This window comes from Ambystoma mexicanum, chromosome 6q (genome assembly GCF_040938575.1).
Source record: "Ambystoma mexicanum isolate Mex_15411 chromosome 6q, UKY_AmexF1_1, whole genome shotgun sequence".
NCBI classification, from domain to species: Eukaryota; Metazoa; Chordata; class Amphibia; order Caudata; family Ambystomatidae; genus Ambystoma; species Ambystoma mexicanum.
In genome coordinates this window covers 61,525,627-61,542,899 of record NC_090937.1, presented here as the reverse complement: position 1 = coordinate 61,542,899, position 17,273 = coordinate 61,525,627, and the positions used below count along the sequence as shown (strand labels likewise).

Here is a 17,273-nt window from a genome sequence, read left to right as displayed (position 1 = left end):
TTAGGAAATTACACTATGGGTCCATGGGTACCAACTTTTGATTTTCACTACAGGGGAAGAAATATCCCCACCTCCACCCCGGAATATGAGCAAGCAACCAGCCCAACCCATCCCCTGGCCAAACATATTTTATAGCACTTGTTTTTTTAAATAAGGAATTGCACAAAGTCCTACGATTAACATTTTTAAAATATAACATCTCAGCAATGGTCTCTCAACCTGCTGAGCTACACTGGTAGTCTTCTACTGTAGAGCCTGTCTATGGATCCCTTAATGTACTAAAAATCACTGCATTAACAACAGTATTTTGGGTGCACTGCTGGCATGAAAGTGATTTAAAGTGGAATTGATGTACAGTGTGGAGCTTGTAAAAAAGCAGCATGAAAGAAATTGCAACATTTAAAAAATATTATTTTGAACATTTCCTTTGAGCAGAGTTCAACTGTCAGCTCTGCCGCCTCAGAACTCCACCCCTCCTCCAAACACCCACCGTGGCCCTTGTGGGATCCCCCTTTAACTGGCTGATTCATGGAATTATTTGCGCCGAAAATCAGGGATTTGTGCGCCATTCTGCCCGCAAATCCCTGTTTAACAAATGGGGATTTTTGCGGGCAGAATGTAAAAATTCCATGAACTGTGTATTACACCACTTCCAGCAAAGCACTGCATCTTGCTACATACTTGCCAACCCTACCGATTTAGGCGGTAGGATACTGCTTTTTAAGCAGTCCTACCGCCTACCGATTTAGTGGCAACAAATACCCATTTTATTTTTTTTAAAAGGTTTTTATTATATTTTTGACATTTTTTTCAAGGGCTCCCCTGAGCTAGTGTAGCGGGAGAAGGTGCGGCATGCAGGCTTTTGATGTAAAAGGCACCCACAGCGGCGGGCTAAATGCGCCCCTCCGCCACGGGTGCCTTTGACAAAAGGCACCATTAGCCCCCCCCCACTACGCCAGCTCGGGGGAGTCTTTCAAGGGCTCCCCGAGCTGGCGTAGTGGGAGAAGGCATGGCATGCAGGCTTTTGATGTAAAAGGTGCCCACGGCGGCAGGCTAAATGCACCCCTCCGCCACGGGTGCCTTTGACAAAAGGTGCCATTAGCCCCCCACCACGCTAGCTCAGGGGAGTCTTTCAAGGGCTCTCCCGAGCTGGCATGGTGGCAGAAGGCATGGCAGGCGCCTCATTGTCATTGAATGCACCCCCGGCGGGGACTCATTCAATGACAATGGCCTGCTGACGCGCTCTATTCCCATCATTACCTCCTCGCCTGACTATTTTTGAAACTTTAAGATTGCTACAGATTTTTGGTCACAGAATGTTGGCATGTATGTTGCTACCTATAAATATTGCATACAGAGGTTGACTGGTGGGATTGACAAACAGGCTTTCGCCAGAGCGTAGTCTGGGCAAAGTAAGGGCCTGCTCTCAACTCACCCGCTTTTGGCGGGTGTCACCCACCTTGAAAGCAGATGAATCACCCGCCAAGTCCTTCATACGCCCACTCACTTCTATGGGCCTCTCACCCGCCAAAAAGAAAAACGGGTGTTTTCACCCGCCTTGCTGACAAAAAACGTTGAGAGCTATGTTTTTGGAAATCATGTAATTATATTTAACGACAAAGGGCCCTACAAACATGATAGACATGATAAACGATATACACGAGCGGAGAGAAAAGAGAAAAGAGAGAAGAGAGAGAAAAGAGAGAATGAATCCCTACTGACTGCAAACCACGATTTCCAAACTTCAGCACTTTATACGCTAAGAAAGAGAGATGATCATGTGATGGGCAAGGAGGAGGGATGGGGGCCGGGATCTTGTTCGGTGAGAGATCCTTTCAGGACGCGGCTGGCTAGACAGGGAGGGGCCTGATCGAGAACGAGGCGTGAACCGCACATGCCCAGCAACTGTGCGCTGGTGGTCTTGTCTACTGTGGGAATGATTCCTTGCCGCCAGGATTTTATTACCACACTTCATAATGCGGACAATACTCTTGCACATTCTGTCTTCTTATCGATGAGCCAATGCCCCTCTTATCCTCCGCAACCCCACTCCTATTGTCCGGCTTCTGAAGGTTTGGGTCCTGACGCCACTTCCGGTCGCCGTGTAGTAGCTGGAGGCCGCTGTTTCTTGGCGCAACGGAGCTTTGGACCTACTGGCCGGTAAGGGGGGCGGGGAGGGGATTGACTTATTATAAAAGTGAAGGGGGAGTCGAAGCGCCTTCCATAGAGTATACACATAGACAGTGACCCCTTGTGGGTAGGGTAAGCCCGGGGAAAGCAGCACTGTGTCTGTGGCGCCATCTCACCTGTCAACTTGCATCAACCGCATTCTCCAGGAACAGAATGCTAGCTGCATGGTGATTGTCTGGTCGAGTAGGTCTAAGACAGAACCGACGGCGCCAGCCCAGCAGCAAATTGCGTTCGCAGCATTTTACGTTTAGTCTCACCTTCAGTCTAACGATGCTACCATTTTATTGCAGTCTGCATTCACCTTAAACCCGTTCACACATGATGCATTTTAGTACTACCTACGGGGAAAACAATACACATGTATACAGATTCATATTTTACTCGTACCTTGCATTGATTCACTACCCCAAGCCAGGGGCACCGATTTCTGGTTTTCCTGGTGGGGGTGTACATTGAAAGTATAGGTGGGGAGGGAAAAGCACCCGCGTACTCGGCGCCTTTGCCCCAAGCCACACTCTGAGCCTGTTGTGTCACCACACTCGCAGCTAAAATGAGCCTTGTGTATGAAGTGAGATAAATGTATTCACTTTTAAGTTGCAGATTTGTTGTGGCCTGTGAAAGACCACACGTAGTGGGGGTGGGTGTTGATTATCTTCACACACTCTCAGCTTCAGTGTTCAGCCTTGTCCATGCTATGCTAACACCACAAGCGTTATGGGTCTAGTCTATGCTGCAATCACCTCTGTGTGGCATAGGTCGTTAAATACACGACCTAGTTCAGGGTCTTTCCTGGGAGCGCTGGGTTGCCATGTTTTTCTCTTGCTTGTTGCGCTCGGAATGCCTTGCTGGATCCCATGCGCTTCCCGTCTCGCGTTGGGATCTTGCAGGACTTCCATGAAGTGCTCTATTCTACATACCTCCTTTTGGAAAGGTTGAGTTACTCCATAATGTAGTCGGTGTATCTTCCTGGTCTTCTTTCTCTTTGCGGTCGACTGCTCCCTGCATTCTCTTCCTATGGTGTTGCGCTCCTTTCTGTGGATCTCTTGTCACATGCCACGCCTCTTTGGACTGGCTTCCCCTTGTAATTGTGTAATTGTTTATTTATAGAGCGTTTATGCACAGGTGAAGTGCTTTGAAGCGGGAAGGGAACAGAGGAATATATAGTCATTCTTAGGCCTTGACATTTCCGAATGATCTTGCAAAAATAGCTAGCAAACTTGGCCTGACGGCTTTACTACAAATGTGGTGAAGGACAAGGAAGGAGCACAGGGGGAGGAGAGGGTGAAAAACAATAATTGAGCTACCCTACTCGGCCAATGACGTATCAATAGTGCAAGTGCGTGACTGATTGTAAGGCGATAATGGGGTGAAGGGGAGAAGGACATACAGAAACAAAAGCTACCTTACTAAGCCTGGCAGACCAGGTCCGGTGCATACTAGGTAGCCTAAGTGTCAGACATGGAATGAAAGGGAGGGGGGGGAAGGGAACAAGTGCACCCAGTCCAAGGTCGTGGGTTAAGTGCAGTTTTTCCAGACGGCAGTAGAGTGTGTACAATTTGGAAGGGGGGATTCATCCCGTGAATGTTTTGTTTCAGTAAATTGCAAATCTAGATTTGGAATATAGTTGTGCTAATAGCCCTGATTTGATAAAGACACTGGTGTGTCGAAACACGTGTTATCCATAAGGGCAATACAATAAAGATCAACTATCTCACCAGTATTAAGTGTGGCGCAGTCTTCTAAAGTGTGGAGCAATACCGTAACTACTTTCTCAAGGGGTTGGGGTCTAAAAGCCCCTTTTCTGCCCCACACTAGCTGCGACATTTGTTTCAATTGCAAGAAAAACCAGGCGCATGGAAACCTTTTCAGTTGGCACAAAACTCATCCCCAAACTTGTGAATTAAGTGCAGAGAAGTTACTGTTCTCAAGGAATGAGTAAGGAAGTGCCGAAAGTGGTGGGTGGAGTGCAGAGTGTCCATTCATCTTGCTCCGCTCCATGTTCAGGTTGCTCTCTCGTCGACTTCTCCGTGGCTGAGTTCTCCTCTTTGGCTCTATCCTCTGGGATTGCGGGGCTGAGGGTTTTGCCTGCCCTCTTTTCGTACAACGCCACCCTTTCCAGATTCCATCGCTTACCATCTTGGGTGCGCACATGATTTGTCCCTCGCTGCACCACTCTAAGCGATCTACTGAACTTGGACCCTGTCACTGGGTCTCTATGTAGCATTCTAATCTTTATCAAGTAACCTCCTCGCACTGAGCTTTGTTGATGCTTTCTCTTGTCACTATATCTTTTCATGTTCTCTTTGCTTTTCTTCACTCGCCACACCAGTTCTTCCGTGTTGACCACCCCGTTCTCTCTTGTATTTGCCAACCATGGCGGAACCAGCATGGACGCTGCCCTGCGTCCTCTGAGGAGGTGGAACAGTTATACGTTTGTGACCCCATTGGGGGTAAAACGATGGGGAGCCACTGCTTCCTTTACTGTGTGGATCAAGTCCAGCTGCGATAGCCAACTGCAGGGCCCCCTTTATGAACCTGTTGGTGTGTTCGACCAACTTATTTGCTTGTGGATGATATAAGGCTGCTTTAATCTGCTGAATATTGTTCTTGTGCTTGAACTTTTCAATTTCTCTTGATACAAGTTGAATGTTGTCAGTGACCAGTTCTTTTGACAACCCTTCCCTTTGAAAAATATTCGTATGAAATTGAATCACGGTAGCTGTGGTTATGTTGCATACAAACTCAACTTGTACCGTTTTGGATAAATAAGCCACTAGCACTATGCCATACTTGTGTTCATGTTCCGTTAGTTCAAGTGGGCCTATGAAGTCCATGCCCAGTTTTTGCCACACCCTCTCTGGCACTTCTGTTGGGTGTAGTGGCGATTGTCTGATCTTTAGTCGCTTATTGCTTTTTACGCATTCATGACATCTGTCATTGTTCGTTTTTCCAAATCCATTTCTGGCCACCAATATGATTCCCTCACTCTCCTTCTCGTCATGTTTCCGAGATGGCCGGCATGAGCCCTACATAAGATGGTTCTCCTCATTGCTACGGGTTGGACGACTTGATCGTATTCGAAGATCTCATCCGCTACTTTCCAATAAGGACGCAACCCTTCTGGGATTTATTTCTCGTCTGGCCACCCCTTCATGACCCATGATTTTTGTTGTCATGATATCTTTAGCTGCTTCTTCTTTCCAGTGTACCTCGTTCATTTCGAGGAATTCTCGGCTTCTTAGATCGGAGATTGATGCGACTACACAGTCATCTTGTAGAAAGCTGTTGTCTGTGTCTACTCGTCAGCAGTCTGGACATACAATCTGCTTGGGCATTTTTCCAACCTGCTATGTGCTGTATTTCGAATGTTTATTCTTGGAGCTGCGCTGCGATGCGAGCTAGCTGGAGGTAGATGTTTGTGTCCCTCGGGTTGTTGTCTGTAACAAGTACACATTTTGTACCCCAGACGTATGTCTACTGCCCATGCACATGCCAACATCTCTTTTTCTATGGTTGAGTAATTTTTCTCCGCTTGCGTCAGTGCTTTGGATGTAAACGTGACAATGTGCTCTTCATTACCTTTCTTTTGTGTGAGCGTCGCTCCTATTCCATATACCGCTGGCATCAGTGCTGATCATGGTTTTCCATTGGGGATTGAATGGTTGCAGACAAGGTGTGTGCATGATGCCCTCTTTGACTTCTTCAAAAGACTTGAATTGTTCTGCGTTCCATAGGTACTCCGCACCTTTCTTGAGTAATTCTCTCATGAGGGCAGTAGTCTCTGAGAAATTTTGCACACATTTTGTGTAATATTTGGATAATCCCAGAAGCGATCTCAGCTCTTCTTTACTATTGGGTGGGGGGGGTGGGGAGGGGGAGGGGGGAGGCGTTTTCATAATGACTTGCAGTAGATCTTTCTTTGGGCTGATGCCTGCTTTGGATATGGTGTATCCGAGATGCTCTACTTCGGCGGCCTGTAACAGACGCCTATTATGCCATAGTCACACGCCTGCTTCTTGTAGCTTTGTTAATACCTTGCGAAGAGCTATATCATGTGTGCCTTGGTCTTCTGCATACATTAAAATGTTGTCCTGGAAGTATGAGACATTATCTGTATTTTTCAACAGGGAGTCAATTATGCGTTGGAAGGCGGAAGCCGCTGACCACAACCCAAAAGGCATTCTGGTGAACTGATTTGTTCCAAATGGGGTTATAAAGGCGGTGAGTGGTCTGGATTCCCGATGCAAGGATCTGGTGGTAGGCGTCTCTCATATCTAACTTTGAAAAGATTTTTGCCTCCATCAGTAAGATCAGTTCATTTATACTCGGCAAAGTATAACTATCCGCCTCAACCTCAAGATTTAGACTGCTGAGATCGATGCAGATGCTATAAGTCCCCAGTGTTCTGTTTCTTTATAAGCACTACTGGCTGAGCCATTCTGACGACTCCACCGTCTCTTTGGTTCCTTCTTCTAGCATCTTGTTGAGGTTCTCCTGCAGTGCGACTCTCGCTGGCACCGGTCTCGCCCTGTACTTTACTGGCACTGCTCCTTGTTTTAACTATATTTTGTGCACATAGTTCTTGATTCTTCTGAGCGTTTCTGAAAATAGTTCTGGAAAATCTTCTTTGGTGACTGACGTTATGGACAAAACTTGTCCCTCAACGCTGGGGTCCAACCTTATTTGCAATTTTGTCTGGTCATCGCAGCCTGATACCGGTGGTCAGTTTTCTGCAAAGTACACTTCGGTTTTTGTTACTCTTGCCTTGAACTCCACAGTCGCCCTGATGTACCCTAGGAGATTCACACAGGCTCTTCTAAAGACTGTAGGATTTAGGTTTGTCTTGTATGCCTCCACTCTCTTTTTTAATACCATGTTTTTGTACAGGTTCAAGGGTAGTATTGTAAGGTCTGAATCCAAGTCCGCCATCAACCTCGTTTCATGACAGTCAACTTTAATGATGCAATGAGGCTTTTCTCTCTGAGTCGTGAGGCTGTTAACCATAAGAACTGTGGGGCATGCTTCTTCATCAGAGTAGGCCTCTTCTCTGCCCTCTTCACTCTGAATTGTCGCCACAGCCTTTATCCCTTTCCAGGTGCACACTGATGCAAAATGTCCATGCTTTCTACATTTCGAGCATTATTTATTCCTTGCAGGACATTGCCTGCTGTTGGCTAGATGACTGGTACTGGCACACCTGTGGCACTTCAGTGGTTCTCTCTCTATCTCTGACATCGCGTTGCCCCTTTTCTCTTTGCCTCTGTACTGGACCCACTGAACTTCGGAGGACTGCGAACTGGCGACCCACTCATTGCGCCTGCAGGACGGCTCCCTTACTGCTCTTGCGATATGCATGGTTTTGTCCAGTTGTAGCTCCTTCTCAAGGATGAACTTATCTTGTACTTTTTTTTTTGGTTATTCATGTGCACAGTGAACATGTCGCAAATTATTTCTTCTGCCTTTGCCCCAAAGGCACATAATGCTGTCAACTCTCAACTTGACTACTTAATCGTTGAAGGTTCTGCAGGTTCTTGTTTGCTGCCATAGAACCCGATCTTATATAGCACAACGTAAACCTCCTGGCAATTCTTCCTTTTGCTTCCAGATGGGCATCATCGCCTTCACCTGTCAAGGCTTCTGGATTAAGGTCTGCAAATGTTCTTTGTCCCTCTACCCACCCAACCCCCAGCGCATTCAGCAACATGGCCTTCTTAAGTGCTGCTGGGTCACCTGTTCCACACTTCGCCTCCAAGTACGTCTGAAACAAAGGTTCCCATTGGAGCCATGGAATGGCTGGCTTGCCTGGAACTTGTAGGAACGGCAGAGGTGGCCTTGCTCCTTGCATCATGCAGTATGTGGGTCACTCTGGGATCCTCGTAGCCAATTATGTTATGGCCTAAGCAAAGACCACAAGTAGTCTGGATGGTATGATATATTTATTCTCTTCACACACACTCAGTTTGCAGTGTTCAGGCTTGTCCATGTTATGTTAACATCACAAGCATTCTGGGACTAATCCATGCTGCAACCACCTGTGTGTGTGTGGCATAGGTCGTTTAATCCATGATCTAGTTCAGGGTCTTTACATGGTGCGCTGGGCTGCCGTGTTCTTCTCTTGCTCGCCGCCCTCAGAATGCCTTGCAGGATCTCGCGCGCTTCCTGTCTTGCGTCAGGAACTCGCGAGACTTCCGTGAAATCCTTTACAAGTTTATGTCAGGATAAGATACGCGAGGGATCACCTGCTGGTTGAACCAACGTCCTTAAAACGCAGGCTCCAGCTGACAAACTTGGAATACTCGTCCAGCTTCACTCCAAACATTCCACATCCGAGTATGTCAAAATTATCACGGACCTGCTGGGCACAACACATTTTCCCTTTATGGACATAATCAACAGGTTATATCATCTCCTCTATTTTAGACATATCAGACGAAGACTGGGCCCTCGCTCAAGCTGCAGCACACGTATCCACATTATACTAAATACCACGCAGGCACTAGAAAAGCAGGAAGGGAATCCGGGTAGGGTCAATCACTAGAAAGGACTCTTTAAGAAAATTATGTAAAAACGATGCTGTGCTCTGCCCCCTCCCCCATTAACCCAGAAGTCTTCACTCGCTAATGCCAGTCCATGCATCTTAGAGTCCTGTCTAAAAGGCAAAAGTAGATGACGCCTGCCATCCATAAAGCTACTCCTAAACCTAGATGGAAGCAAAGATTAGATGTTTTCATTTGACTTTTTTGTTGCTTTATAGGCGTTAACAGCAAAGCTGTTGAGCCACCCCTGCTATTTAATTCTATGGTAGACGGGATCCCATTTGGAAGGAGTCCGTGCATCAGCTGGGGAGATGGTGTGGGAGTACCTGCCGGGGCATGCATGCAAATGTAAGGAAGGGTTGCGGGTTTTATATTTGCTCATTATTCTATTAAGAACGCATAGTAAAATACGTTTTGTTTCACTACACTATCTTAAGCTTTGTCATGTATTTTCTAGGTGGTGGAGTCGAGTTAAATAATAACCGAAAGAGAGTTGGGTAGACTTTATGTAAGGAGTTCTATTTCTCTCAAAGCACAAATTTAACTAGGCATATATGTATTAAAAGCACACTGCTCTTTCTTCCCAAAAAAACGTTGGTTGAATCAACGATCCAAACGTGCTTAATATTTCGGCGTATGAACTGTTTTTCCATGTAACGCCCAAGAACAATGCTTTTAAATGCAGAGTAAAAAGACTCTTTAAATGATAGTTTCATATCACTTTGTGCTGAAATAATCCGGGGCGGTTCTTTCTTGCACCATGTTATGGAGGTGATGGATGGTATGTCGTTTCAAAATGTAAAATGGCTTGCTACTGCAAGAATACATCTTCTAGACATGGGGCTGGGGCGAGGGGAGTATGCACCCATCCTCCCACTGGAACACAATTAGCCAGTAATTTTGGCTTCAAATATTCTAACCAGAGTGGCTTTTCTACTGTGTCAAGTCCTTAACAAAGTATCGATGCCGCTATAACTTACCGAATGCATATTTTCTCTCGTCATTTTATGTGCCTGCTTTGATCTGTTCAATAAATATTTACACATTGTGAATTCACGATGTGTAGTGAGATGGTGCCAGGGTTCCTTTTTCCTGCTGTCATGTCGCTGTCTGACTGGAACACAAGCTCCGGTGCACTGTGGAAAGTTTGGTGTGACGCAAGGTGAATGGTCATGTCCGTCAGTCGTTACCTGCCTCTTTATGGTGGTGATGGTAGTTTATCCGTTGGATGTTCCCTTGATGTAACCTGCATGAAGTTATCTATACACAAGACTTCAGCGTGGTCATTCCAGCTAAGTCCACATGTTAGCAGTTGAGCTGCTGCCGAGCCTCATCGGAAGTGGCATTCCTACCATCTATTTGGGATAGTACAAGTGACTGAAACGCACAAGAAAAAAGAGAAGGAAGACCTTTCTTGACCATACAAGAGGAGCAAAGCTAGAATTGACTCCGCCGAGGCTTCTTAATTTGTGAGCTCTAAATGAGAGTTTTGAGTCCTAAAGAAAACCTAGGGGCTAAGTAGAGCCTGCTTGGGTATTTCTCCAAGCCAGGACTACGTTTAAATAAAAAAAAAAAAAAAGTAGACTCATCATTGTCAAACAGTATGAACTCTGTTTTTGAGATGCTGATTTCAAAATTGGATGTTGTCATCCACGGCTCGATCATTAAACATGATCGGTTTCGAATGACAAAATGCACATTTCTATTCATAATTAACATCGTGGTAATGCTGTGGTTGTGAGGGGTGTCTGGTTGGCCTTGCCAACTTCTTGTTTATTGTGCATGTCCGGCTGCATTATATTATAATCCCATTTAAGTGTCTGAGGTGTCGGAAGGGAATCTCCGAGCAACTGACTACCATGTGGGCCCCAAATTTGTGCAAAGATCTAGATTAAAGATGCATAACTTAATATCACAAACTCTAGCATAACCAGCATAAATGCTGGCAGAATTTTTTTTGCATGGATATAAACAAATATATTTGATCAACTGTGATGTTTCCAAAACGAACAAGGTTGTGCCGGGTTGTTTTTGGGAGGCCTACTGAGCAAGGTATAGTAACAACGAACAACTCAATAAGAGTTTACCTCACACCCTAACCAACAACACAGCTCCAGCACTGAAATAGCAAAGTTTAGTCCCATACTACATACACCACCCGAAGACTTGTGTGTCTATACTAAATTACATTGAACTCTACACCATCCCACCACAGATACGTCAACACAACACTCCATTCATTACCAGACAGAACAGAACACCAAACAAACAATTTTCATTATCAACATGGTTTGCATAATAACCACTTCTCCGGACAAAATATATAAAATGTACACGCCACCAAGACGCCTATCTTTTCAGATCTACACACAACACTGAAACAAAGTAACCCTGCTCTCGCCCTCTGCATCTGTGTTTAATTCCCTTCCATGCCTCTTGAAGACTCGGAAGCCCCTAGAATCCATGAAAATGGCAGACTTTCTCCTGCATAGACTCAACAACATCGTGTAATTGGGTGTTGCAGAGACCTTCACTCATTCTCCTCTGAGGCAGATCTGTCTGTCCTAAGCAAATGTCTTTGACAGTAACAGCGGAGGCTATTAATGTTGGTTCTCGTGTCAGCCTGCCACACTAGAATTTCATGCACGCTCTCAGCCTTGTGAGAACATATAGCCGTCTATCAAATCAAAGTGTTGTGGAACTGGGTAAGGCCAGTGCTACAGTAACACAAATCTAGGCAACTTCCTCAGGGGCTCACCTGCAGAGGAGAATGAGTGGGGACACCATGTTGTGTATAAAATCGTGAATCTGTCACCCAGTAAAAGTCAATTGTTTCTCAGTTGGAATCCTTCTAAGGCCGTCTACTTTTTACATTTCCGATACAGTGAGATGGTAAAAATAAATTGGCCCAGGATCATGCACTTTTTTGTTTGTTTTGACTTAATAGCCTATCAACTTAAGCAACAGACCTCCTACCTTGAAAGCTGTAGTTGGAACAAATAATTGTTTTGGCTTACAAGAGCTACGGTAATAGTCTTGGAGAGTTTACTTGCAAAGTGCCCAAGCCACCAAAAGCAACCTGACGCTATGTCAAGCATTCTATCAACATGTTAAGCCAAAAGAGTATCATGGCTGTATTTTCCACACCTGGGATGCAAAACAATTCCCAGAATGCAAACCCACTTTCAGGGGAGCACCACTGTAGAAATTTCGATTGCAACATTGGAGCAGTTTAGCAGCACTACTTTTTACCAAATTGCCCTGTAGTAAGTAAATTAGCTGGGAACAGTGACCGCCTGCAGGAAGGAAAGAAGGACCCATCACCCGTTGGAACGATTGATTCAGTGAGAACTTGCATTCACGTAGGAAGAATGCGTTTTTGATAAGCTTTTATCTTTGGAAAGTGTGAAGTAAGGTAGTTCACCAATCACTATAGCCCATAACCCAAACGATTGATGGAATCCAGGAGTTTGCTTATGGCTAGTGTTATAAAAGATTTCGTAATTGTGGGTAATTTTCCTTCCATGTGGCAACCCCTAAACCTTTTGCTGCTGTTTTCACCATGATCTAGACTTTGCCAGAGAAGTGCAGCCTTCTGCCGCACTCCTCTGGGCTTTCGCTCCATTCTTACGGGGAAAGTGACATGCCCTTAAGACAGTCAGCACCGGGAAACGCTGTTTTCCGTAGTTTCTTTATCATGTTGCGGCTTTCGTGCAACATGACACAAGAGGGCACTGTAAGCTATGTTACTGCTCTCTTGGGTCTCTAGTCTTCTAAAGGCCCTAGATACTCTTATTGGATTGTAACTGATCGGTGCAAGTGAATCACGGACGGGAATGGTGGCAGCGATCGTTTCTTGTATTTTGAGCTCCTTTTGGCGTTTTAAGCGCGTTTCTCGCGCTTAGCCCAAAATGGTGGCCTGGCTCACAATATGGCCAGACCACGAGGCTCCTTTGTCCTGTCCGCTGACCGTCTTGCTCCCTTCACCTTCCCCAGGTCGAGCCGACCCAGGGCCTTCCTTATTTGGGCATGTACTTTCCCGCGAAACACAGATGCTTTCGTGGGCTTCTACAGGCCTTGTGTGTGCCTCCAGGATGTGGGCTGGGATGTCTGGTCCCAATACACATCCTGGGTGCCAGAGAGTCTAGGGTGGTGTGAATGCCTGGGACCACCGTGGTCCGTGATAGGTCCACGTATGGTGTGAGTGTTGATGAGCGGATCTCCCATTGGGTCCCCTCCGTTTTGGCGCGAAGGGAACCGTGGACAAGAGGGGGCTGGAAACGCCACTACCATGTCGATCTCCTGAGTTCTCACGAACAAAGGAATACAGGAGCCAAGTATCCTGCAACCACGAGGCTGAACCGAGGAATCGCTGGTGACCCGCTGAAGGACTGCTCCTCGGCACTGCTGTCGCTTTGTGAAACCCTTTTTACCTCTGATCGAACCAGAAGGCCTGTACTGGTACTTCGACCCTTGCAATAGCGGGAACAGCCATTCTCAGCATCTTCACCATCTCCTGCACGTAAGCCTTCGGAAGTGTCTCTGGGCCATCCAGCAGACTGACCAGCCTACCCAGGAGTCTTGCTCTGTAACCGCCGCCAGGTTGTGTTGTATTTCGAGTCCTTGTCACTCTCACACGATTCGTACACCTGGCATTCCCAGGTCTGAAGTGAGTAGTGTACATTTGGCTGAGATACACACGGCCGCTCCGTTGCCCTGCTGTGGTTACAAACTGTGCGGGTTCACTTCGTTTGGGACATCTTTAACTCAACTCTGCTGCTGCAGAATCTACACGACGACGAGACGTCCCCTGCTCTCCTGAACCTGCCAGCACTCAAACTGACGCAGAGAAGCCGGGGTCTGCTTGCATCGGGACCGGTGAGTAGCATAGCTAGGAACTGGTCGCCATCCTGCAGGAGCCCATAGCTTTTCCCCGCTGTGTCAAGCAGCACGCCTTTCCGTACTCGCGCTCTGCTTCTGCCCACAGTGGAGGCTGCGCTTGAGTCGCGGAACTCTGTTCTTCTTCATTTGTGCACCGAACTGAACTGCCTGATTCCCTCGAAGAGACTCCCCTTTTTGCCCGTTGGCACCAGCGTGTGCAGGTACTTTTGAGCACAAGGCTCCACTCTTCGTAGGGCCTGGACTTCCTTTTAGTTAGGTGCCTCTGAAGGCGGACTGGGTCTAATCATTATTTCACACTGCCTGTTTTCCTCCTCTTCTAGGTGGACTACACATTTCGTGCATCTAACGCTTTAGACTCGTTTGTATTTGTATATATATTGTATTGGTTTGGTATGTGTTGGTTTACTAGAGTTTTATTGTGATTTCTCGCTGCGGTCATTATTGCAAAGGCCTTGGAATAAATGTGTATATATTTTTAATATAACACCTGTTTGGAGTAGTTTGTAAGTGTCCTTGCTTTGTGTGCTCATTGCGGGCTTTCAGTCACCCTCACCCCTCTTGAGACCTAGTCTTGACCGCCGCAATCGCTACCCTGATTGGTCTGGCTTGTCCAGAGGTTACCCTGTTCCAAGTAATTACGTTGGCCTTCTGAACTTCTGTGCCGCCAGGACAGAGTTCAGAAATCCGTCTTAACAGCTAGAGAATTGTTACTTGTAGGGGATGGAGTCTGGATATCTGCTCATGTATTAACTACCTTGCCCCCGTAGGGCTGATGAACAGAACACTGCATTTCACCTCTGTGGATGTATGCAGTCTGTCCATTGTCCCAGGGTCATAACACTGCATTTAACCTGTTTGATTCTGGGCATTGGCTCACTCGGAGGTAGGATGGGTACACATATATTCCCTGGGTTCAGATGTATTGCCGAGTCCCAGGAATAGAGCATGGTGTATTACCATCCATACTTCAGAAAATACTTTGTGCATTGCTCCAGAATCCATCAACCCTTATGGTTGAAAGGTAGTTTGCCCTCGAGCAAATATCCAGACTCCATCCCCTACAAGTGACAATTCTCTCGCCGTAGGCAAACTCGGGGATTCCGTCATTCTTCCAAAACACCAGTTTTGTTGTTTTTGGAAGAATGGGTTCTGATGATTAGCAAAGAGGTGGTGAGCCAGTCACTTATAGGCAGGATTGGTTATGGGGTGTGTACCCAGGACAAACATCTAGCTGTTTGTGGAATGGGTGGGTTTTGGGTATTCTCCAAAGGCATAGAAATGAGTCGCTTAAAGGAAGAATAGATTAAGGCACCTGTGAGGAACAAACGGAAAGTGTGGCTGTAAGCTTAGGTTGAGCTCCCACAACATCTGATTGAACCAACAGTACGCAGAGTACCACTAGCTTACCACTAGCTTACATGTAGGTAGCATAGGCCAACCTCAATTTATTTCTGCCAGATGTGCTGGGATTAATGACCCAGAATTACAAAGCAAGTAAAAAAAACCCAAAAAAACCCCCCAACAAAAACCATGTGTATCAAGCATGGATTAATGCAAGGAATACATTCTTTCTGAACTATAGGAAGGATGGATTCTGGGATTCATTTACCCGGGGATATAAAACTTGTGACTCTGAGGCATAATCTGTTGTGTCTTCAATGAAGTAAAGAGAACACGTCACCTGTTAAGAACAGGTTCTGGTGAGTCAGCCAGGGATATAAAACTGGTTAACTGTAGCAAAGGTGGGCTCTGTGGGTTAATACGGATTGGGAAACAATTTACCGTAGAAAGTCCCTCCTGAAGACCTTCCTTCCCTTCCTCCCCTTCCTCCCTCCTCTGCTAAACCCCACAGTTGGTGAGATTGGTGACCAGGGCCCTTGTGTGTCCTCCTGGGTCCTGGCCTCCCACACCCAATTGCCTCCTGCCTGCTCCCAGCATGTGCCTTTGCCCCCTCTTGCCTATGTCACCAATGACCTGCTCTTGTTTTGGACTGCTGACCACTCTCACCAAGTCACTTAACAGCTGCTTACTCCCTAACACTTCCCTCCTTGATGCGCCTAACATTTATCTCCCACCCCCCCTTCTCTCTCTGCATTTGCACGTTCTGAATGCTCACAAGGCCTAGTAGGTCTGCTTCTATCTTTCATTGTTTATATTAGCTTTTCATTTCCATGTTCCCTTCCTGTTGCCCTGGGGGCGCTTTGAAACAGAATTTACTTGATGTATTAGAGTCATACAAATTCAGGGAAGGAGAATCGGCCATCTGCAGAAAGAATTGGTTGGGCCGTTCTCTCTGGAGACTGTGAACTTTGTTTATAGGACAGATGGTCTTCACAGGGTTTACTGAGGAAATATAAGTGTTAACATGTAGAAAGGATGTTTTCTGACGATTAAGCAGATAAGATATCTTAGCAGGTTAAGCGCTTGCCTCATTTGTATTTTTAGTCTAGAAGTCAGAGGTATCTCAGCCCTTCTCCAGTCTGATGTCTATAACTGAGTACCGTAACAGTGGATAATAAGCATCCCCTATTACAGGGCTTAAAAGGCAGGAGGAAACCAGCAGGAGGTGCTACCTAAAAAAGAAAACCGTTTAGTGGCAGAGAACCTGTCAAACCGTATATACCTTTTAGGACATATGTACAGAGCTTCAAGTCTCTCAGGTGGGATGTTCAGAGTACGGTCACAGGGATACAAATACTTCCTCTCCAAGAGAGAAGGGGCATACGTTGTTATCCCAGGCACAAAGCCTTTTACCTGCAGTGCAGGATGAGATCAGTGGATCAGAGCAGGTACAAAAAGTTGTTCACCCCATATAGTGTATGGTGGTACAATAAAACTGGAAAGGGGAAAATGACTTAACAAGGAAACAGAACTTCTTATCTCTCAGACTTGATGGCTTCAGAGTTGTTCCTAGGAACATTGGGTTTGGGAAATTGGCACAAGGATCAACATCCATATCAACAGCATCCTTATTTAAGAATGGATGCACTGAGGGGCATGGCTTGGGAGCCATGGGATAAGACGTGTTTCGGAGTGTCCCTGCTGATCCTTAAACATCCTACTGCACAAAGAAGCTACAACAGATGCATCTGCGCCACTAAATAAAGCTACTGATGTCGGAACATGTTGGGAATGAAAATAGTGCATTTCAGTGAGCATTGGTGGGCCAGGAGTGTCACTGCGGCATTCAGAAGCTATGGAACATCCCGGGACTGAAGGAACGAAAATGGTGGCTGCCCTGAGACAAATGACTCTGCCTTGAGGAGGAGGATCGACGGAACGGGATAATACACGATTGTGCCCCTAGTCCTTTGCAGCCAGTTCTACTTTGAAATCTCCACGGCGGGTATGGACCAGACTCTATGAAGACACAGAGTGCACCGAATCGCGGGAGCTGGCGAGGGACAGTAATTGCAAAGTAGCGTGGCTCTCTACCTTGAGGGCAGCAGTACGGAACGGAGAACTGCAGCCCCTCGGCACCAGGTTGCAAAGACATACGAAACCCCTAACAACGTGAAAACGGATGCTGAGCGCGCTGCAGTGAGAATACGGTAAAGGAAGGCTGATGCATGGTGCGGGGAGTACTGTTGCCAGTCACCGTGCAGCAAAAAGCAGCTGCCGTGGCAAGACAGGGTGTGCACAGAG

The 17,273-nt window shown here is 46.4% G+C and overlaps 1 protein-coding gene across 2 annotated transcripts in view; it reads left to right on the top strand.

The window, feature by feature from the left end:
• Positions 1-1,862: 1,862 nt before the first annotated feature.
• The window catches only part of ZBTB5 (zinc finger and BTB domain containing 5), a 174,228-nt gene continuing 158,817 nt past the window's right edge, over positions 1,863-17,273 (top strand). For both annotated transcript variants that reach the window (XM_069630481.1, XM_069630482.1), the window contains exon 1: positions 1,863-2,160. The gene's annotated coding sequence lies outside the window, so the exon portion shown is untranslated. The remainder of the gene's footprint in view (positions 2,161-17,273) is intronic.